The following is a 24149-nucleotide window of genomic DNA, read 5'->3' as shown; positions in this document are numbered from 1 at the left end:
TTTCTTGGTGATGGGCCAAAAGCATAATGTGGCTCTGCCCTTATAAAGCTCTACTATGATTTAACACATGTCTGTAGATCAGCATTTACACCATACAAACACATACAGTACATACAAAGGATCTGTAGAATGCATGTAATTGGATCAAACCTAAGCACCGCGCAGACAGTATGAATGAATAAATGGAAATGTACAGAGTTACTCAACCACAAAACTATGTTCCGTACTTTCTAGTTGACTGCTATTAGAAAATGGGCAGAATGATGTCATAAGACTCTGTTGCAAAAATATTGTGATCTGTCAGCTATATGATTCAACTTTAATGTATTAGTATAAGGTATTCTAAATCAAACCCTCTATGTCAACAGCCTTGTATCGTCATATAATACATTTTCAACAAGGTATTTTAAAAAGTTGTCCCATGATTTTCTAATTAGCAAATGCAATCAAACTTCATCAACAGAAGCATAGTTTCTAAATCACAGAACATAATTCTGATTTAGTTTAGTTTAGTCATCCCCCCCACACACACACCTCCTTAGGTTCATAAAAGGACAGTAAAGAGAATTCAGGGACCAAAACCAGTCAAGAGAAACTGAGAGAATTGAGATTGTCTATCCCTTAAAGACCAAATGTCTTCAAAAGCTGAAAAGACACCATACAACAGATAGCAAAGAGCATTAACTCCTTCATTGCATGCAGATGATGGACATGCAATAATGGGCCTGCAATAATGAATAAAAATGAGAGGAAGACAGTTTACTGCTAAATATTAGGAAAAAGTTTCCTGAGAATGAGAGTAATTTAACAATGGAGCCAGCTTCCCGCAAAAGGTGGTGAGCTCTCCTCATTTGTGGATGCATTGTATTAATGCACAGAACAGGAGATTGATTTCATATCTTAAATCAGAGGTGGGGAACTATGGCCCCTTTATGACTTGTGGACTTCAACTCCCAGAATTCCTGGATCAGCCAAGCTGAGTTGAAATCCACAGTTCATAAAAGGGTCACAGTTCCTCACCCCTGCCTTAAGCGCTCCCCTTCAACTCTATTATTTTATTAAATCTATTGACACACGCTACCCTCAAATGATCTTTTATAGCAGGGGTGTCAAACTGCCGGTTGCATCATAGGGAGGCCGTGCCCACCCCAGCTCCGACAATGCAAAAAATGTTGCGATACATCGCAACACGTCACGTGACGTGGCGAGTTTGACTCCTATGTTTTATAGAATCAAGGCATCACTTCCTGACAGAATCATACTGTAACAAATCCTCCTCCTAGCCCTTCAAAGTATTACTTTCCTGGGTTCGTAAAGAAGGGGGAAATCAAGCCATGGGTAACACTAGAATCTCAAAAAGACAACAAATCAAGAATCATCATGTTTGCTCAGCAGGAGGATCTGTTTCTCTTTTTTGACAGTCAAAACAAAACAAAACCAAAACCCAAGCTCCTTCTAAAGCTCCATGGCAAGGGGCATTGTGTGTTGGTATATATTAACTTGAAGGTCAGGCAGGCAATCTTCTTGTAACCAAGTGCTGCATTGATTTTTTAGCTACCAAGGTCACAGGAGATATGGTGCTGAGTGCCATTGCTGGAGGATGGCAGGACTGGAATTTTAAAAGCCTTTTTATTTCTTTGGTAAAATAGAAGCGTTATGTTTTGGGATATTTAATGCATTTGCCTGTTTATTTTCCTTTCAGAAAGCAGGGATGGATGGTGCTGGGGAAGGTTCAGTGCAATACATTGGTTGATGACCCCGGGGAGCCTGTGGTAGTGTGCATGCCCTGAATTTCATGCTCCTACTTTAAGTCAGCCCCAGTGAGTTCAGTTAGGTTTCTCCCTGAAATATCCCTACCAATAAATATAGCCATTTCTGAAACAGTCTGATTTTATCCATTGATTGTAACTGGGTTTATCCCCAAGAAACTGTACTTCAGAATTCTTGCAGTATGATGCCTTGAAAGCTTCAGCCTAAACTTTGTATCTGCTAGGTCTGTGACTTCCAAGTCTACTCCACCCCAGGAATGTCCACGGGGAGTGACCAAACAAGCCAAGATGGTAGGCACAACTGAGCAATCAAACCCCTATCCACTTTCACACCAATATGACTCATGAAAGAGGGTCAGGACTTTAAATTAATGGTCATGCTAACAATTTTGACTACTTTGATCCCTTATAAACAAACCAATCCATCCTTTAACAAACTTAGATTAAGAGTACCTAGCCAAACATTCAGCTTACTTACTGAAAGACTGACTTCAAAATTAAGTTCTTCCAAAAAAAACCACCTTTATTTCTATTTCACCATCTTTAATGCGGTTTAACTCCCATGGAAGTTTGCCATAGTGCTGCTTTTCCTCCATTTCTAAGCTTTTTTTCTGTTTTGTGCAAAACAAAAAATTCCAAATGTTGGCTCATTTGACTTGTAAACTTAGAATAAATCCCATTTGATTTTTAATAGCTCCTTCAGGTCTTAAAAAAAGCTTAGATACATTTCAGTAGTTGTGCAACACACCATCTCAGGTATATTTTGAGGAATTGGTAGGTAGTTGGCAGAGCACACCATCCTATGAATCCTGTTCACAGGGAAATTCATATCAAAGCTTAAAAGAAAATTCAGGTTTACACTTCCTTATTGGTTATTTACGTAAGGCTTATGGTCCCCATGGTTACCTAAAAGGAGATACACTCTCTCACCTAGGCAGTATAGAGACGAAAAGCACATTTGAAAAGCAATCTAAAACATAATCTCATCCTACACTACTCTTATGCATTTAATGATGCATCATTAAATACGCTAGTTTGCAAAGTACTATTTTAAATTGTAGAAATATACAATGTTTGATTTGGGGAAGGCATTACACCTTTGTCAAAATGTTGAAGAGAGAGAGAGAGAGAGACAGACAGACAGACAGACAGATAAAGAGAAAGAGAAAAAGAGGGAGAGAGAGAAAAAAGAGGGAGACAAGGAGAGGGAAAGGAAGTGCAAGATGGAAGGAGAGAAAGAGAAAGAGAGATGAGGAGGGAGAGAGGGAGAGGGAAGGAGAAAGCAAAAAAGAGAAGGAAAAAGAGGGAGGAAGAAAGGGAGAGAGAGAGAGAGGAAGAGAGAAAGAAAAAGGGGGAGGGAGAGGGGGAAGGAGGGAGAGAGAAAGAGGGCAAGGGAGAGAAAAAGAGAAAGAGAAGGAGAGGGAAACAGTGTTCAAGTGATCTATAATAAACTATCAGCAGTACAAATACCTACATTTGATTTGGTAAATGTGGCAAGTATATAAACGGGGAATTGAGAGCTTCAATCCAGAGAAAAAGCAAGCTACATAAATTAATTACTCACCTTGTTAAAAGAGGGGGTGTGCCTTTAGGGAAAATGGATTCAGCAATAAAGCCCAGCCTTTTTTTGGGCAAGACCTGACTTTCCCTCATAAGGCTAGGCCAGAGGTAGGCAACCTTGGCTCTTTTATGACTCATGGACTTCAACTCCCAGAATTCCTGAGCCAGCTAGGCTATTGACATTCCAGCCCACAGCCAAAGACGAGGGATGCTGGGAGTTCAGCAACATGTAGAGAATCCCAGATTCTCCATCTCTGGAGCTGGCTTTCGATCAGACAACTTCCTAGTTAATTCAAGGCAGGCTTGGTCAGGTTTGTGCAGCTTGCATGCTAATATTTGCATTCAGAGATGTTGAGGTGGAATAATCGGGACCAATTGCAAAACAATCGTGCCAAGTTTCTCCATGTGTTATAACATGAGCAACATTGAGGTTGGCATGCTTTAAAGTCAGTGCCTCCCAGATAGTCTCTCAATATAACAAATGAAGCCGATCTAGAAAGGTATTTCCCTTATAACGCCAGAGACGGGTTTTAGTCATGGGGTTCAGCCTGGCAGAATGATTCAAACAAGAATATGGAGTTCCTTGTCACAGGGAGATCATAATTGGCTTGGGAACTAGGCCCTTGCAGGGTGCATGATAGGCTTTCATTCCAAAATGATTAATTGCAAGGTCATGTCCGGAATTCCTTCAGACAAGCCAGACAAAAGGAGAAAGTAGTGACAAGGTCCATGATAGAACACAACAGTGAATGTGGGAGGAAGTAACATTCCTTCCTGTGCCACAGGGTGATATCGCAAAGCACTTCAGCTTGAAAGGCTTTCTTCCTATTCTTTATGAATTAATTCTTCTCTCTCTCTCTCTCGATGATTTCCAAATTCTATATCTGATACCTAATCAATGTCAAAAGGCCATACTCCAAAAGGCTTTTGTCACAATGCATCAGCTACTTCTGCATGCTAGAGAACTAGAATAGGCCTGCCTGTGCATTGCACCCCCAACTCCTGTGAAGCTCTCGGATAGGAAACAGTTTATTATTATGGTCAATTGCACAATCAATCAGATGTTTAGACTGGATTTTGCATTTTTATCCATCTATCGAGTCCTTCTCAAAGACCTGGAATAGGTAGATGTTGTTTGCTGGTTTAAAGTTCTCGTCTCAGGATGTAAGTTGTTCCAAGTAAAGCTGCATTTTGCAATTGACTGATTTTGTTAATGCCGATGATGTTCAAGTGATGCTCCATTTGATTTGGGATTGCACCCAAGGCACCTATGACTATTGGTTCTATCTTTGTTTTCGCTTGCCACATTCAGCTTCTATTTGCAGGTCCTTATGTTTTGTGATTTTCTCCAGTCCTTTCTCTTCTCTTCTGCTGTCTCCAGGAACTGCAACAATCCAGACTTCTTTATCTTTTCTTATCAACATTTGTTAAGTCTAGTAAGTTATCTGGCATACTTCCTTGCTTGAATTCTAAAGTGCCAGAGGATTTTAGCTTCTTCATTTTCTATTATGATATTTTTAATCCCGTGTTATTTTGTTTATAACTCAAGGCTGGGGGCATGCCTTGTATTCCTGCCTGCACAAGAACAACCTTGTAAGGTGGGTTGGATTGAGAAAGAACAACTGGGTCAAAGTCACCCAGGCGGTGTTGTGATTCAGCGTCAGCCTGTGGTTTCGGCAGCTGAATCGGACAATTCTGAGGAGGAGGAGGAGGAGCGGTTTGGAGAGCCTTTGGTTGCAGATGCATCGCAGAGCTCTCAGCCAGGCCCCTCCCATCTTGTTCCTCCTCAGACCCAGCTGTGTGAGCCTGAAAGATTAGATGAAGACGATCCACAGCTGGCTTTGTTCAAGGACGCTCGAAGCAGGAGGCAGACAAGCAGAAGTGAACAAAGAAAAGCAATGAGGCACCTCGGGAGGAGGCAAAGAGAAGCCATGCCCTGAGACTGTTGTTTAAAAGGGGAATGTGTGGGAGGTGCTGGTTGCTGAAGGCAACCATTTGCAGAGCTTCTGATATAGTCTCGGTCTGTATTTGTTTTACTCTGTTTTGAACTGTTTCGTTTAGTTTTTGTAAATAAATTTGGTTGGCTTAATTCCAGCCTCTTGAATATAACAAAGGGGTTGTCCCTGACATTTCTGCAGGGCCGGTTGTAGGCTGGAACAGAACAGGCGGCTTCCATGCGCAAGAAACTTATAGAACTTAAGAGTTTCCTGCTTTCCAGTCCTACACTGTCACTGCTGCACCAAACTGGCACTCATAATGGGCAAAAATTAAACCCAGAACACAGCAAAGAATCTTCCTTAAATAATGATTCAGGGAGACATTTGTAGGCCATTGACCTTGCTCAAAGCAGAAGTTCCAAGGGTGAAATCCTGAAACACACGCTGGATACATCCCCTCTATTTCTCTTTGGCAAGGGCTCTAATGTTGTTCTGTGTAGTTATCTCTGAATGTAAACCTCGTGAGGAGTGCTTTTAAAGTAAGCTCCATCAAACACATATAAGCCATAGGCTCAAACCTGGGTGAACAACAGTAAGGTGGAGAAAGGCCAGCGTAGAGGGAACATGACCTCTTTCTCAACTTCTCCCTTCCAGTCGCCTCTAAAGTGGGAAAGGCCATGCGTATATTGGTGTGGGATTAGTTTGAAGCACAAGGCTTCGAGTTCAGAAACTGATATGTGGTATCAAACTTTGCTGATTAATACAGTATATTGTGCATTATTTTGTTGTTTTACTTTCTGGAAGTACTTGTGATTTTTGTTGTAGCATTTTCACTAAAAGAAGTCAAAAACGGGCTTTGCTCTCTAATGAACTCTCATTTTTTTTTTGTTTCCTGTAGCTGAGCATTAACATAAACTGAAGCAAGTAGAAATAAAAGGCCATCAGGTCCCATGCAAAGCTTCGGCCTGAAGCATCGTGTTTGCTGTAGGGACTTGCTTTTAGAAATCTCCGATCTTCAGGAATCACATCCAGTGGGGAACTGAGAAAAACAGATTGGTAGATCATAAAATAGGCTGAACAATAGGCTTGCAGAATAAGGGCACAGGATCTCAGAAGTATCTTTTCTAGCCTTGTTAGTATCAAAGGAGCAACCTGCTTCCACACATGGCCACCTACCAATAGTGTGTTTAGTTTCTAGGGGATGCGAAACTGAAGTGAAATTTTCAAATTGAAGAGACCTTGTTAATCTATAGCTCAATTGTATGTATGCATGTATTATCTATGTGTTCACACACACACACACACATACACACACACACACACACTCCTAAGCTCAGAGAGTGTCTCCAACAGATCCCAGGAACAACATCAGAGTTCTCTGTCCAGAAGAATGCAGTGCTAGGAAGAACTAGGACCTTGTTCAGAAGCTTCAAGCTCCCAGGTCTCTTGTAGAGGACCCAAGATTGAGGCAGTCACAGAGCACCCATAGGGGTGAGAAGGGAATTTTTTTTATATACCACTGATATATAAAAACAGTCATTAGTCATCTGAGTTAATTATAAAATTCATAATGCAGTATTTTCTTTATATATAGCTCATGTGAACTGCCCACATAATGGCAAATGAATATGATAGAGAATCTGAACAAAGTTATCGTTTTTTGTTTTATAAACATTTTGCAGGGCCAAACCCTTAGTGCTTGTAAGCAGTGGCATCTGCAGGAAGGGTCAAAACTGGCATGATGGCCCTTACAGCATCATGATCTGGGCCCAGCTTCTTCTCTACATGCGTTGACATCAGATCCATGTTCAAAAGGGTAGGGCTGTGATTGGGAAGCTCTGCCTGCCATCTTGTCTGTTTTGACATCACCCCTTCTAGACATCACTGCTTATACAACAGTTTAAATTTTTGTGGATTAATATCTTAGATGTTGTTATGCATTTTTGCCTAGTTACACCTTTACACATTAATTTCGTGGTAATCATAAATGTTACAATAAGATATTATCATTAGCTTCATGCAGAGACATATGGAATCCAAAAAAGGAAATTATTTGTCCAATAACTTGCAAAATTCTTCACGTTTAGATGGGCAATTCATTGCAGATGCTATGATGCTGCAATGAAGAAGCTAAGTATCAAAGCTTATGTAGTTTTTTCCAAGATGCCAATGGATTCTTAGCAAGTTCTCCACCTGATCCACTATTTTAACTTGCACAAAGTCCTATCTCTGATATCTGATTTAGATAAGCTCTTGTTTTAATTCCACCATAACACACTCACCTTTTTCCTAGCACAACTGATAATGTTCAAAAGGTAGGTCATTAAGAGAAAGGGACAATAATTCAAATTAGTTGCATTTTTTTTCTTTTCATTTTGGAACCCCGAAATACAAAGGGATCTGTTTCCCACTGCAATCTGTTACCTAATTAGTTAATTATTTGTAGGATGTAGGTCATCAGAAAAGGAAAATACAAGTCAAATTATTTTCTTTTTTTTATATAACTCCCAGTTATACTGTATATATAAAATATTTGCTGCCTGATGAAGCTGATGGCATCCTTGGTTAACCAGCTGTGATCATATTCAGACAGCGTGCCATCTACAACTCTTCCTTTTCCCCACCTTCTTTAAAATCCAATTTTGAAACTGATGATGTGGGACAGAAGCTGGCATAGGAAATGCCACCTCCTTTTTCTTACTTCCTTTTGAAGAGCTGGATTGCTATGACAACCACTTGAATCTGAAGGCTTTACAACATAAATACATTTATCTTAAAGAGTTTCCTGGGAGGATGCTTAAGATAATGCAAAAAACATCATTTTTATTATATAACATCTTTGTTCAAGGTCTTGTTTTCAATCAGAAAGATTTAATCAAGGGCTCCCAATGAGTAAGAAATAAGTCCCAGAAGTAAGACGAGGGCTACAAGAGACAAGGTTTAGATCTAGGTGAAAATTTATAAAATACAACGGAGAAGAACCAAAAGTTCAAGATTCCCTTGTCTAGACTTGCCTAGGAAATCATGACGGGATGTATCTAGGATCTGGCGGTGTACAAAATGCTAGGGATGTTCTCTCCAGCTAAACTCCTTCAGGAATTTCTGAAGTCCTTATCTTCTCTTATCAATTGCAGGACCATCCATATTCTCTAAATTGGTGCTGTGACATTATTTTTATTACTGGTAGTGACTGGGCTGGCTCTCCTGCCCTTCTCAGCAACTCACCTGACTATTCCTGTAGCCAGGCATCTCAAGCAAAAATAGTTGGGTTTTGGCACCTCCACAACCAGTATTTCCCACCACCACCCCACCACCACCTCCACTTCTTTCTCCTAAATAGAAAAAGCTTTTTAAAAAAATCAAACCAGAAGGGGCCGATGAGCTGGTCACCAGTAGGCTTTTTCAACTCAACCTCCAATTTAAGCTGGATTTTTGTGGAAAGCAGGATTTTCCAGGCAGTAAAATTGGCACAAGGTACATCTGTTTCAAGGGCCATCTATTCTCTAAAGAAGCAAGGAGAAATTAACTAAGAACTGCCCTAAGCTTAATTTCTTTTCTGTCTCTGCTAGTTAAAGCTTAATGGTCTCTGATATTTTAGAGTTCTGTGTACGTGTTGAAAAAAAAAGTGTGGTTTTATGCAAGTTAGAACCTCTTTACAACTGGATTTCTCTAGATTCTAGGACTTTACTTTGAGTTTACCCAGAAACTTAATTGTAGTTTTCTTAGTTTTCTACCAGAAATCTTTTTATGTCACAATCTGTGCTCTGAACAGTCCTGTAGTTTTTCACCTTTGCTACTGAATGATTGATTTATGGCTATTGAAAGGAAGATAAAGGAATTTTGTGCATTCTCCTTTTTAATGGTAATCTTATTTTTTTGGTCATGAGACTGATCTTCCTCCAAAAGTAAAGTCAACTTTAGAGTCAAATAACTTTAAATCAATTCAATAATTTTACTTCAAACTATATTCATATAAATTATGATAAAAGCTTGATTTCATTGTGATCCTCCTGTATAACAACTGTCAAGGTCATCTCCCACAACAATGTAATAGCCAATATTATTCTATAAAATATAGGTAATTTATATACTTAAACAAGAATATAGTCTCTCTTCGGCTACAATGTGGGTCATTTTCTTCATTGTCCCAAAGGGATTTGTAGAGGGGCCCGAAATGCTTCTCAAAGTTGCGCAATAATTTTAACAGTAATTGACAAAAGAAGAAATGAAATAGAAATTGTATATGGACTTCACTAAAAATAATCCCTTGAACTTTGGAATATTGCATTGCGCTTAGGATCGTTCTATTATTTCTGCAACATTTTGAATATACCATCATAATTTTGTACTTCATCCCATTCATCTTCTTTTTTTAGCAGATACTACTTAAGATAAGCATTTTAATCATTTTTCCTCCAGCAATTCTTGGTAGATTGTTCCATTACCTTTATAAATGCATCATTTTTTTAAAAAAAAAAATAAACTGCAAATTTCCACTGAATGAAAATTAGGCTTGTGACGCCTGCAGAATACCACAGTATTTTTTCTTATTAACTAGCAACAGTTCCTTCATTATTTAGCTTAAACCATAAAGACAGAAAAAGTCTAATAATAAAGAAATGAAGTATTTTTCTTTAAAATAATTGTTTCCATGTGAATGCTTTTGCAAGTGTACAGGATGAATACAGGAAGATTGACTATACTGATTTTGGATGCAAACTTAGAGGTAGTTAATCTTTTACTACCAGCATTGTATCGATGCGTAGAATTTCCAAGGAAAATTTTGCAGGAGCCATGTAAATTTGGGCATGTCATGGGTACTAAGCCTTACAATTATTGTCCAAAGAAGCAATCATCATTATTCATCCAAGTAAGCATGACCCTTAAGGAGAACTACCTACAGGTAGCTTTAGACTTATGGAATCAGTCCATAAGTTCCACATTTCTGAACACCCACCAAATTTGCTTAACAACTGCAATAATTTGCTTAACAAACACGACAAAAATAGTTGTAAAATTAAGCATGACTCACTTAATTTGCTTTGCTTAACAAGAAAAATTCAGGTGCCAATTGCCAGGTCATAAGTCAAGGACTACCTGTATTATTGGATTGAGTGCTGAGATCAAGACTTCACACAGTATTAGGGCCAAAATAGGCCCTGTGTCCTTCTGAGGACAACATCAAATTGTGGTGTGTTGCAACTGATGAAAATTAACAAGAAACATAGGACAACTGTTGGCTGAGTGCCATAGTACATTTAACCTAGTTAAAAAGCAAACAATTCTTTCTAAGTTTTGCCTGCCCAGAAAATCTCAATTGGGTCTGCTGCTTTACATCATCATCCCTACCCACTTTATATTTTAGCTCTCCCAAATATTAAATCAGCTCCCAGCTGCCAGCTGTCTGCTCCTCTCAGGTGTAGAGGAATGAATCTGAGTTGTGACTTTATTTAAAAGGAAGGAAGTTTCTGAAAAATTCTACAAACCCTTTGCATTCTCTGGAATTCTCCAACAGTGCCTCATGTGAGAATTTCTCAAGGATGACCTTTGGTGAACGTTTCATTACTTTTTCCAAACACTCTGAAGATAAACATGCTTCTCTCTGAATGTGCCTTTGTTTCTTCCAGAAGTGTTCTGTATCATCAATCGACTCAGAAGGGAAGGAGCAGACAGGGAAGGATTACTGTTGATGCACATCTAAGAGCAGATGACCAGGAATAGGAAAGGCTCTGCTTAGGGCAACTGACATTAAGAACCCCGCCTATTGTGTAGTGGGTCCGACGCAAGAGAGACGCCAGCCGGTGTGTGAGTTCAGCTCTTTATTGGAAGGGGAAGTGAACTGGGGAATGAGGGCTACCTGGCCTCCTTATATACCTGGCCAGGTAAGCTAACAGCCAATGGGGTTGGCCCTAGGTTTCCCGCCGAAACTGTCCAGGCCAACGCCCCCTGGTGGCTGTTGCTATGCAGGTGCCTGCATACATAACACCGCCCCTCTCCATTTCAATCCTTCAGATCCCTTGAATTTCCTCAAAAAAATTCAGGTCCGTTTTCCCTCCTTTTAGAGGGGTTTTATAGGATAACACAGAACATTTGGGGAGGAAGAAAAGAAAGACCAGTTTTAGGAAGCTAAGAGGATCTAGAACCAAGGTTTTTTTTCTCATAGAATGCTCAGAACGGAGTTCCGGCACCTTTTTTTTTTGATGGATTTTTTCAACTTTTCACAAGCTGTGCTACTCCCTCTATTGGCTTTCGAAAGCCAATAAGAATTGCTGCTGAGCGCGCCAAAAGACCCGGCCGGCAAACATTGCACATACAAGTTGTCTGCAACAAAGGCCAGTTGGCAGGAACTTTGCACACCTCCCTGCTGCCCAACTACACCATCTCCTAGTTGTAAGTAAGAGAGGACCAGGAGTGGGAGGTGGGGAGCAGCACTTAATTCTGCCCTGCGGAAAAAGCGGAGTCCATGTGCACTTCTGCCTCGTGCTCACCCATGTCAGCCAGGCTCTCCATGCTGCGCTGCAGCATAGAGAGCTTGGCACTGAAGCACGGAAAACATGTGCACACCTGCCTCGTGCTCACCTCGTGTCAGCCAAGTTGACCACAAGTCAGAAGGAGAAAAGGCAGTGGCAAAGAAACCCCCTCCTCAAATAACTCGCATTTGTCAAGTCCACCCTGCCCTCTGCAAGACCCTTAGCCTAATGGGGAGGCGAGGCCTGGTGGACATGATTTCCCTCTCCACCTCTTTTTAATGGTAGTCCTGAAGATACCTGGAGACAGGAGCGGCAATGCCACAGTGCTGTGGGAACCACGGGGCCTGCTCTACATGGTGGGGCTGCACGGGGCGGGCAACGGGGCAGAGGTGGCACGGCTGCGGGCACTGGGTACACAGGCGACACACCTGGGGTGCAGTGGGTGGCTGACCTTCCTTGGGCCGGGCCACCTGGTGGCCTATCTGGTGTTGGACCTGTGCCGCTGCCTCCTTGCCCTGTGTGCCTACGTGGCCGCCCTAGAGTGCCTGGCCCGCGATGCCTGCCAAGGCCTCGGCCTGCCCACCGCCCTCGCCCTCCCGCTGCCCCGTACTGGTGTCTGGCTCAGTGACTGCAAGCTCTGCACCATCAGTGTGCACTGCGGGAGACACATCACCTTGCACGGATTGGCCCTGAACTGCTGCACTGACTTAACCTGGTTTGACCACATTGTCCCGTGTGGCCTGGAGGGGCTGGGGTGACCTCCCTCAGTCAGGAACTGTGTCTCATAGCTACTATTTTAGTGGTTATCTGGATTCTTGTAGATTTTGTATGTCTATCTGAAGTGGTAATCTTAAGCATTTTTTGATAAATTACTTAAGGATATGCATCTATATTTTCTCATATTTATCTAATATTACTTTTGCATATATTTTTTTCAATCCATTTTCTTTCTGTCATTCCCCAAGAATAAGAAATGTAAATTGTAAGGTCCTCATAGCACAGTTCTATATCACTGTTAAAATACACTGGCCAATTATGGACATATTCATATTCATAAATAGATTGAATTTTAACACCTAAGCTTGTTCTCTTGTGTATATAATTTGAACATAGCCAGGCTATATTTTATCAGCAGTTGTAAAGAAATAGAAACAAAATGTTTAACTTATGTTTTAATAACAATTTCTTTGCAATTCATTATCTTGTCAGTAACATGACTCCATCAATTAAACATATGTTGAAGGCAGGATATGCACTTGTATCTATTATTTCCCACTGCTAGTCCTTCCAAAAGGAACTCAATATATGTCATAGTATATATGTAAAAGTTGTCTCCTCCTCTATTAAATATTAGAGTGCAACACATTATTTTCCAAGTATACAAAAAATAATAATATTTCATCTTTACTATACCCACCTGCAGTATATAAACATGGGGGAGCTATCCCACAATTTTTCACCCCTATGGTAGCCTACTATGCTGTCTTCATGATAAATTTGGTAAAACAGAACTTAGTGTTCTAAGTTCATCATGAACTAAGTCTGATGAAAATAACTATTTTGGCAGGGATGAATTAATAGCATGCATTTTGGGTTAGAGGAGCATCTCATTCACTTGAACCAATGTGATCATATCTTTAAAATGGTATGTACAAGCCATCAATAATGTGGTTGCTAATATAGGTAGGTCTGGCCTATGAGCTGTTTGTATTTAAGGAGATGCTCACAAGAAATTCTAGTTTATTTGGTGAATGCCTGAAAGATGCATTACTTCCTCTAAGCCAGACATGTCAAACACAAGGCCCGGGGGCCGGATCTCGACCTCAAAGTGGTTTCATGCGGCCCACGAAGCCATCCTGGAAACAGTGAGGGAATGGCCCCCACTGCCTTGGCCCTGGCCCAGAGACCCTCCTTCTGCCAGAGACCCTCAGATCTGTCCCACTCCTGCCCAGGCCCCCATAGGCACCCTTGATGCGAACGATGTAGAGCTGGCCATGCCCACCCAGTAGGTCATACGCACTCTAGCCACACCCACCCAGTAGGCCACGCCCACCCTGGCCACACCCATCAGGCCCCTTGAGGGCAACCGCAATGCTGATGCGGCCCTCAATAAAATTGAGTTTGACACCCCTGCTCTAAGCCAAAAACAGATGAAAAAACTAAAGGCAATTATGAATTAAACTTGGCTCAAATCTCAAAGATTTGCTGGGTGAGAATTGGACAAAAATTTGGAATTTACTATGAACATTTGCCTTAAATACAATAAATTAAATTTATGTTAAGAATTGAATATACATTTTTTAATTACATAAATAAATATATAAATAAAATTATGTAAATAAAAGTTTAACAAGATGAGAGTTCCAGCACCTTTTTTAAAAAAGAAAAAAAGCACTGTCTACAACTACTTCTTGCCAAAGTCTTATAATGATTCAATTTCTAAAGTTTGATATGTTATTTCTTTATGTCATGAATGGCTCCATTCAGGACTCCATTCAGTTATTGGGTGGAAGTCGGAGATAGAGCCAGAACGGAAGTGTTCAAAATCATTCATTTATCAATAACTTCCCTTTTCTGACATACTTTTCCTTTTTCACAAATAAAGGAGAATATACGTGTCCTAGGAATATGTTGCAGGATGCAATCTTGGTCAGTCACTGGGACCAGAGCTTTTAGTCTTCTGAGTTTTTGGACTCATGCTGGAGACCATCTTCCTGGTTGTTCCCCCCTCCCCTTCAGAGACTTTTCCTCCTTCGTTCTCCATTTGCTTGTTTATTTAGGGTAGAGATTTGCTGTTCTTGCCAGAAATCTTAACTACCCTTTTGGCAGAGGGAGCTTTAAATGAGTCGTGTTAAAATAATATGCATATCAGAGGGGCTTTAGGAGAGCAGCCTGTGAACCCCAACTTTATGCTCAGCTTCTCTAAAGTGAGCCCCAACAATTGTGAATATTCTTCTGGTTTTCTGCCCGGGCCTTCTGTCAAGATTAACAGATGTATGTTGCAATAGACATGGAAATATACTGTTGCACCGTTGACAAGAGTGACCATTGCACCCAATGTGTACAAACTGAGATAACTAGACAATGCACACTGTCTTCAAAAAAATAGGTCCATTTCTAGTGTCCCTAGAAACTATACCATGGCTTAGCTTTCCAGTTACAGACTGTACAAGAGATGACACCATATACAAACTCAAGAGGCAATCAAAGGCACATTCTCCTGCCTCTGCCACACAGCAAATGCACCTTATCACATATTATCAAGATGGTTGCTGTGTAGCAGCTGTAAACCTGCTACATCTTTCTGGTATCCTTCTGGGTTGTTTCCTGCAGGTCCTGATGAAGAACCAAAAGCTTCCCTGATGTTACTGAGTTAAAATCATGATTCATGAGGAGCTACTGTCCACCAATATCATTGTGTGCTTCCCCAGCATGATTCAGGCAGAGGGACTTCAGCAATGAGATTGTCCATACTAAAATTTGATGTTGTACACACATATGGGTGTATATGAATATGCAAAATGAAATGTGTAAAGGAAAATATTCGCCTATTTATGACTGCAAAAAATACACTTCTGGAGAAAGCCAAAAGGTTTTCCCTTGCCAAACAATGGAAAAGGACTAGAAAAAAATATGTAATTATGCTTAAGGAGCCATTCCTCTTAATGTACTTTATAGGACTATTTCCTTGAAATACACTCTAGACAATAATTACCATATCTACATATCATATCATTTTCACATTCCTTAGCCTAATCCAGTCCCAAGGTTTTTGGCTTGTAATTTACATAACTCAGAAAATCACAGGATGGATATAATAAAGTCTTTCTTTCACAGGTCAGACTTGTCTGTGCTCTCAGTGTGGAAAAGATTTGAGGAATGGAGTCCTCCTTCTCCCTTTTCCTCTCCCCCCGCTCCGCCTTCCGTTCCCAACACCTGCTCTTGAGATATTCTAAACATGAATTTTGGACACCTACAATTGATAAAATTCACCAAGATCCAAAAGACCAAGGAAAATTCTTGTTAGCCTTTTGTTTGCTCAAGAAAGGTCTTCTTCTTCTTCTTCTTCTTCTTCTTCTTCTTCTTCTTCTTCTTCTTCTTCTTCTTCTTCTTCTTCTTCTTCTTCTTCTTCTTCTTCTTCTTCTTCTTCTTCTTCTTCTTCTTCTTCTTCTTCTTCTTCTTCTTCTTCTTCTTCTTCTTCTTCTTCTTCTCCTTCTCCTTCTCCTTCTCCTTCTCCTTCTCCTTCTAGCAAACTTTCCAGAAAGTTTCTAAACATTTGTTCAGGGAAGCTACAGCTCCTATTATCGCCATCTAATACTTTTATTGTTCAAGGTTCCCATGGAGGATGGGACTTGTAATCTAATCTAATCTGAACGCAGAAAGCATCTGGTTAGAATAGTATGGCTTAAGCGGCAGCCTTAAAACTGCTACCTAAGACACCCTGGTTATTTATTGCGTTGACTGAGGCTTGCATGCAGCTTCAGTTGAAAGTAACTCTGAGAAGCTTACAAGTTCAGAAATAGCAAAAAAAAGACTATAATGCAATGATAAATGTAACAATCACACACTCAGCAGTAGGCAATACACAATTTTTTCTTGAAGGGAACAAAGACTCAAATCACATGCACACACAGGCATGCTTTTGGAAGAGTCAGATCTTTCTTGGCTTTCCAAAATGATAATCAAGTTGGGTCATTCTGATTCTTCAGCAAGTCCTTTTGTGGCATCAGTTAATAAGGCCCAGTCCTGGGACCCACAGCCAGCCCTCCGTTTTAGTCAGATTCTTAAAAAAGGAAAAGAAAAACAAATATTACCAAATCAACAAACTTCCAGAATAACTGGTATTCTATAAATGAATCACAGTCAAAGCATACGGTGACTTTATTGTTGCAGAATGTAATAACTAAAGGCTGACAGCTTGACAGCAGAGTGTCTATAGGATGTGGTTAAAAAAAATCAAGACTGGCAACCACAACAGTGACAATCAAATCTGTGTTTGCTTTTCACATGTGCACACATAGCATTGAGCCATAAACCACGACTTACAAACAAGCCACATTATCCTTTAGAGTTCTCCATTCACTCGTTATATATTTTACAGAACTGAAGGTAATGTATGAGCTTGTTCAACAAACCATGATTGAAATAAATCATGTGTGAATTTTCTGGCAGCTGACCCTAAGCAGTTTACCTTATCTCATCTGAACCAATGTTTGGTGAAATTTCTTTTTATTTTTTTCTAAGTAAAGAAGGATAATATTAAAAGAGTTGTCAATTTTTTAAAACATCGTCTAGGGCTATTTAAAGATCTGAGCAGAGGTCAAAAACTTGGTAATGTTCTCTGGACTCGGAAGGAAGCAGGGTTAACCCTGGTTTACTATTTAGCTAGGAAATATTATATTTTGCAGCTGATTATGAAGCTGAAAAAAGGCCATGGCAAACAACTTCTAGAACATTGGCAAGAAATGATCACAGGTATGAAAATATGTTATCACGCAAATGCTGCAACTTACATATAGGATTTGTATGACATGGTGGGACTCAAATATATAGTCCTGGCATGGATATAATACCATATTTAGCATCTTGCAGTTAGTTATAAATGCCATGGATATGTCTATGTCCATGAGGTCACTAAGTGACAGGTCTGAATTAAGGAAAACTTTACTTTTAAAGTACTTAAAACATTCACATCAAATGAATACCAATGAGTATATTTAAAAAACCCCAAACATAGATTTTCTTTATCACGAATTATTCGGTGACTGATTTATTGTTTACCCTTTCTGAAGACAATTGCTACGCAAGAATGCAGTCTGTATTTTTGAAGTGACTAAAGAAACAGATTGCACATCACATATGTGAAAAACAAAGCACTGGCATGTTTTTGTTCAAATGGTGACTGGTTCTGTTACCGGTTTATTTATCTTAGAAATGTTTCATTAACACCAAGCCAGAAATGACTGGGAAAAAATGTATTCAGGATGATGTAAATGACCTGTGTTGTCATACGAAGAAAATACAGAATATGTTGTGGTATGTACTGGCAGCCACATGTTATTAACCTAATTAGTGGCATTTCTCTTGATTAAATTAGCATTATATATGCTGAAATAAGAACTGGGGAATTTGTGCAAGAAGACCTGTAGTTACAGAATAAGATGATTCAAGGATTGGATCCTATGCCATCCTAAAGAGGAACTTGCACCTCAGAGGTAGTGCTGAATATCACAGAAAACACCAGCTGTTTGGTGGATGCCAAACTTGGACTGACCTGAAGCAATAAACCTCATGGCCAAGGGGGTCAGCCTGGTGTAGTAGTTAAACTGCTGGCTCTAGAAACCAGAAGACATGAGTTCTAGTCCAGCCTTAGGCATGTAAGCCCAACTGGGTGACTTTGAGCTAGTCACTCCCTCTCAGGCCAACATACCTCACAGTGTTTTGTTGTGGGGAAAACAGGAAGAAGTGGATTATTTATTTAATTTATATGCCACTCGATCTTTCAGTGGGAGGTGACTCTGAGCAGCTTACAACACAATACAGGTAGTCCTCAACTTACAACAGTTCATTTAGTGACCATTCAAAGTTACAACGGCACTGAAAAAGTGACTTATGACTGTTTTTCATAGTTATGATCTTTGCAGCATCCCCATGGTCATGTGATCAAAATTCAGATGCCTGGCAACTGCTTCATACTTATGACCGTTGCTGTGTCCCAGGGTCAGGGTCATGTGATCACCTCTTGCGACCTTCTGATAAGCAAAGTCAATGGGGAAGCCAGATTCACTTAACAGCCGGATTACTAACTCGTCAACTGCAGTGATTCCCTTAACAACTATGGCAGGGAAGGTCATAAAATGGGGCAAAACTCACTTAACAAATGTCTCACTTAAGAAATTTTTGGGCTCATTTGCAGTCATAAGTCAAGGACTACCTGTATGCATTATGCCTTGAGTTACTTGTGAAGTAATAAAAGTGGGATAAAAAGCTAATCAATAAATAACAGAGGAAGATACTATAACAACTTAGATAATGCTTACAGCTCTCCTTCTATGGGAAAGTTTAAGATTAAGGACCCCATGAATCATGCTGTCATCTGGTGAAGTGGGGGGACCCCCCTCCCAATATGAACACAAACGCATATCATTGCTTTAAAGCAGGGATGGGCAACTAGGCCCCCTTTACGACCTCTGGACTTCAACTCCCAGAATTCCTGAGTCAACATGGCTGGCTCAGGAATTCTGGGAATTGGAGTCCACAGGTCGTAAAGGGATCGTAGTGGCCCACACCTGCTTTAAACAGGCCTCATTCTCATCTGTGAGGCCACTTGTGTGCATGTGTAAATACACCTATATCCGTTCGGCAATTCAAACCAGAGTACTAAGATATCAGCATTTATCCAGCGAATCTGTAATTGGCCTCTTGTGAAACATCCTTCAGGAACAAGTTGACAGAACGGAACTCCAGCTTGTCTTTTGATCTGTAGTAGTCAGAGGTGATCTAAAGACACTTCCTGGATGGGGTGAGGCCAACCGATTTTTTTCCTTATCTTCAGCAAGGTTTATTCCTTTCATTCATCTTGGCAGCATTTCTTATATGCATTGTCATGCCAACGAGATTGCTTTTTTCCTCTCCTCCTCCTCCAAATACTATAAACCAAAAAGCAAATAGTTCTTGGAAATGAAGCAGTGTGGTTTCTCTTCTTTACTCCACCCCACCCCACTCCAAGTTGTTACTTTGGGAGAAGAAAGACATTCTGTCTTCAGCTTCCGTATAAGATTTCTCTTTGCATTTCAGAGCGTTTCTCACACTTTTGACCATAATCAAACTTTAATTCTTTTCGATACGGGAACTCGATTCAACACTAACAGTGCAATCTTATGCTTTCAGAAACATTCCCACTGAATTCAACTTATAGGGGCAGAGAATGGCAACTTTCAATTGCTAGAGTCCCTCTAGCATAAATGACAACAGACCTCACCTTTCCCTTTGACCACAGTTTCTGTCTTAATTTGTTTATGATATGGAAACAGAGGGAAAAGAGAGAGAAATCCATAAAAGCAAGATCTCCCCCGCCAACTCCCATGTGTTTGTGTGTGCATGTGTGTGTTATATCAGTTATCTTAAAAATAGTGAAAAAGAAAAAAAAACACAAATCTACAGATATGTTGCCTTAATTTCCTCCAAATGGGATTCCGAGCCATAGAATTCTTGTTTAAATATGTGGAGGTGAGCTTGATAGAAAACAGACAACTTTTCATTCTATTCATATATGTAATATTTACTGCAATCATAAAAGCATCCGATATGTATTTACGTTATCTCCTATTTCATTTTTCAACTTTTGGCATGTTCACTATAAGTATATAAGCATATCGTAAAAACCAACATTACATTTCCAGTAAGGAGCTAAATCTACCAATGTCTTCCTAAAGTCTCCAATATACCCCAATTAATTTTGGGTTGAATTGTACTTTTAAACTTATAGTAATGTGGCTATAGGAGATGACCAGGCTGAAGCTGGGGGAGGAGTCAAGGAGATTATCAGTTTGGAATCCCTTTGCACCTGCAAGAGATCTAAGTACAGCCCTCCTTGAATTCCACTGACTCTTATCTACCGCCAATTTGCTTTGACAGTTAGTAGTTCAGACTCTTATAGTGAGCTAGTGTGAATTAAATTTCTACTCACTTGAACGGCTTTGGGTCCTGATTTCTCGCACCTGATATTGACCTATTAATGCTAAATGTTAATCCATTCATTGTAATTCTGTTCTTCTCTCTCCTTCAATATCTATATTAATTTAATGCAGACATGTCAAACACAAGGCCCGGGGGCCGGATTCGGCCCGCGAAATGGTTTCATGCGGCCCGCAAAGCCATCCTGGAAACAGTGAGGGAACGGCCCCCACTGCCTTGGCCCTGGCCCAGAGACCCTCCTTCTGCCCCACTCCTGCCCAGGCCCCAATAGGCACCCTTGATGCGAACGATGTAGAGCTGGCCACGCCCACCCAGTAGGCCACACCCACTCTAGCCATGCCTACCCAGTAGGCCACGCCCACCCAGGCCACACCCACCCGGCCCCCTGAGGGCAACCGCAATGCTGATGCGGCCCTCAATGAAATTGAGTTTGACACCCCTGATTAATGCATTACATATCACATATAAACAGTAGAGCTCTGCAGCTCTCTGAAGGACATTTTGTTACATCTCTGTAGATACGGCATCTAAACCAACCATGTCTGGACTCTGAAGTTAAGCAGGGTTGGGCCTGGTTGATATTTGGATGAGGCACCTCTTAGAAATGCCTGGGCCTAGATTGGGAAGTCCAAAAGACATTGCAGGAAAAGTGAAGAACAAACTTATTTTGTAATTCTGCCAACAAAAACAACATAGATATGAAGTCACCGGAACTGTTTGACCTGAAGGAGTTTTTACTTCCTTTTATTTTTATTTTTTCGTTTGTTTCATGAAGCAACACATGGTGCACTTCTGGTATGAATCTGGTCTTGAAATGGTCACGTAGTTCTCATTTCCCTGTTCTATTTCCTCCAGTAAATCCAATAACTGGAAGAGACTTTGTATACATATTCCCAATTCCTCTCACAGGTCTTTAGTTATTTTCCAATCCAGAAGGGATCCTGAAACAGAGCTACCTGCCCATATATATATATACCTGATTAGCTTCCCTTAAAGTAATAATCACATACTCCAGTTTCTCTTTTTAAAATCTAATATTGTAGCAGCTTCCCGGCTTTATAATCTTGCTATATCCAACAACTCTAAGCTTTGGCAAAAGTCTGCATCAGAAACATTTCTCTTCCATCCTATGCAGACACATACACAAGGTTTCCACATCACACTAAGAATATGATTTAATTTATTCTGGAAACCTAGTCATTGTGGTTTCTAAATCATGTTTGATGGCTTTAGTCCAAAGTGTGCGTCTAGCTATTGTGGTTAAGTCAATGAACCACAGGGAGAATTATCAATGGCTTCATATTATGTGTAATGCAAACTGTTTTTTCCTTCCAGTCTCAATGAATCAGCTATAGTTTGACATTTAACCTATGTCCAGAATTTGATCTGCACACTTCACATAGGAGCCATGAACAAAATATTGAAAAGTCTCTGCCATAGAAACAGAGGCAGTAAATTGAATTCTAAAGGGGGAAACAATCCAGTTGCTGACATTTCTATAACCTACCCTCTTTCAATAAATTTTGGTAAAAAAACTCTAGAAAAAAAATCTTGTTTTTATGGAGGGTGGGACGACAAATAATTTGACAAGTAGTTTGAACTGGGCGCTGGCTTAAATAGGCAGCCCGTTAACAGCCTTGGGATGTAACCCAATGTGATAATACCCCAGAAGGTCCAGAGCAGATTGAATGGCACTATTTCAGAGTAGGATCAAAGGACAGAAAGGAGAATCAAGAACACCTGCCTGGAGACTATTGCAGTAGATTACAGTAATCTGATTTAGACTGCAGTAATATATGTAAAGGATGATGCAGTCAAGGCATGATCAAATAAAGGACATATTCCTCTCTCAAAACTCTTTGCATCCTATGAATTACTCATCAAATGAAAATTAATGATCAATAAATAGGTGCAAAGTGAATTGATTACCAATCCAGCCCTGAGATTATGGGTAGATAAAATTGGTGTTTGTGGGGGGGAATCTGGAAACCTTAAGAGACAAAGAATATGAAGGACAGTCAAGTCAAAAGAGAACATTATCTACTTTATCCATCTTCAATTTTCAGCATCGTACTATCATTGTCAAAGAATGTCGGCTGGTGGCCCCCAGGGGGAGGGCGTTCTCTGTGAGCGTGCCGGATTTATGGAACCATCTTCCGGTTGAGCTCCGGATGGCGCCTGACCTCCGCTCCTTCCGGCGCGATCTAAAGACTTACCTCTTCGAACAAGCTGGCCTGGCCTGATGGGATGGGGTTGGGTTTTATTAATATGTTTTAACTTATTTTTAATGTATTTTAACTTATTGTAAGAGTTGTGGGCATTTTGTTGAATCTCTTTTAATTTTTGTATTTTGTCTTTTAACATGTACTGCCCTGTTCACTGCCCTGAGTCCTTCGGGAGAAGGGTGGTATACAAATAAAATTATTATTATTATTATTATTATTATTATTATTATTATTATTATTATTATTATTATTATTATTATTATTAATAATAATAATTGTAACTTCAAACAGTCACTTAATGAATGGTTGTAAGTCAAGGACCATCTCTACTTTCATCCCTATGTAACTGCCTGTAAATAGACATGTACATTCAAGACGAAGCTCCTTCCTCAGAGTCCATCTCAGTCTCTAAATTAACACTGATAGGGGAAGAGCAAAAAACACACTCTGCAAGGAAGACAATCATTCCTTGCTGACACTGCAACGTTTAAATGGCAATTCCAACCAGATTCCGTTTTGTTTGGTTTTTTTGTCAGAAAATACTTTCTGGAACCTCAAGAGGTAACCCCTCTTGAATGTACTTCGAGTTAATGCCACTGAAATCACTACCACTTTTTTATAAAGGAAAGTACAGATGGCCCTCAACTTACAACAGTTCATTTAGTGACCGTCCAAAGTTACGACGACCCTGAAAAAATTGTCTTACGACCATTTTTTCACACAATCCTTGCAGCATCCCCATGGTCATGTGATCAAAATTCAGATGTTTGGAAACGGATTCATCTTTATGACGCTTGTGGTGTCCCGGTGTCATGTGACCCCCCCCACTTTTTGTGACCTTCTGACAAGCAAAGTCAATGGGGAAGCCATAATTCACTTAACAACCCTGTTCCTAAATTAACGAGTGAAGTGGTTCACTTAAGCCGCCGTGACAAAAAAGGTTGTAAAACGGGGCAACACTCACTTAACAAACGATTCACTTAGCAACAGAAATGTCGGGCTCAATTGTGGTCGGAAGTCGAGGACTACCTATATCGAGCGAGGTCCTTCGTCAAATATTATCAGCTCGCCGCTTTCTAGCGGGCCGAGCCTTGGTGGAGCAGTGGGCTAATGCCTCCTTAAGTAACACCAGCTGCCTGCAATTAGTGCAGGTTCGCGTCCCACCAGGCTCAAGGTTGACTCAGCCTTCCATCCTTCCGAGGTAGGTAAAATGAGGACCCAGATTGTTGGGGGCAATTAAGCTGACTTTGTAAAAATGCCACTGGGGGGGGGCGAAAGCCCTAATAAGCAGGCATATACATAGAATGAAGGCTACTGCTAAGCTTGCAAGCCGCCCTGAGTCTTCGGAGGAGGGCGGGATATAAATGGAATTAAAATAAATAAATAAATAAAATTCTCCCTTCCCGCCATCGCCGCGGTGGTTTCTCCCCTAGAGGGCGCGTCGCGGCCGATTGCCGTCGGTGCCTGGCCGGCTTATAGTAACCATAAAAG

This window comes from Vipera ursinii (assembly GCF_947247035.1).
Source record: "Vipera ursinii genome assembly, chromosome: 1".
In the NCBI taxonomy this organism is placed as follows: Eukaryota; Metazoa; Chordata; class Lepidosauria; order Squamata; family Viperidae; genus Vipera; species Vipera ursinii.
This window is presented reverse-complemented; position numbering follows the sequence as displayed.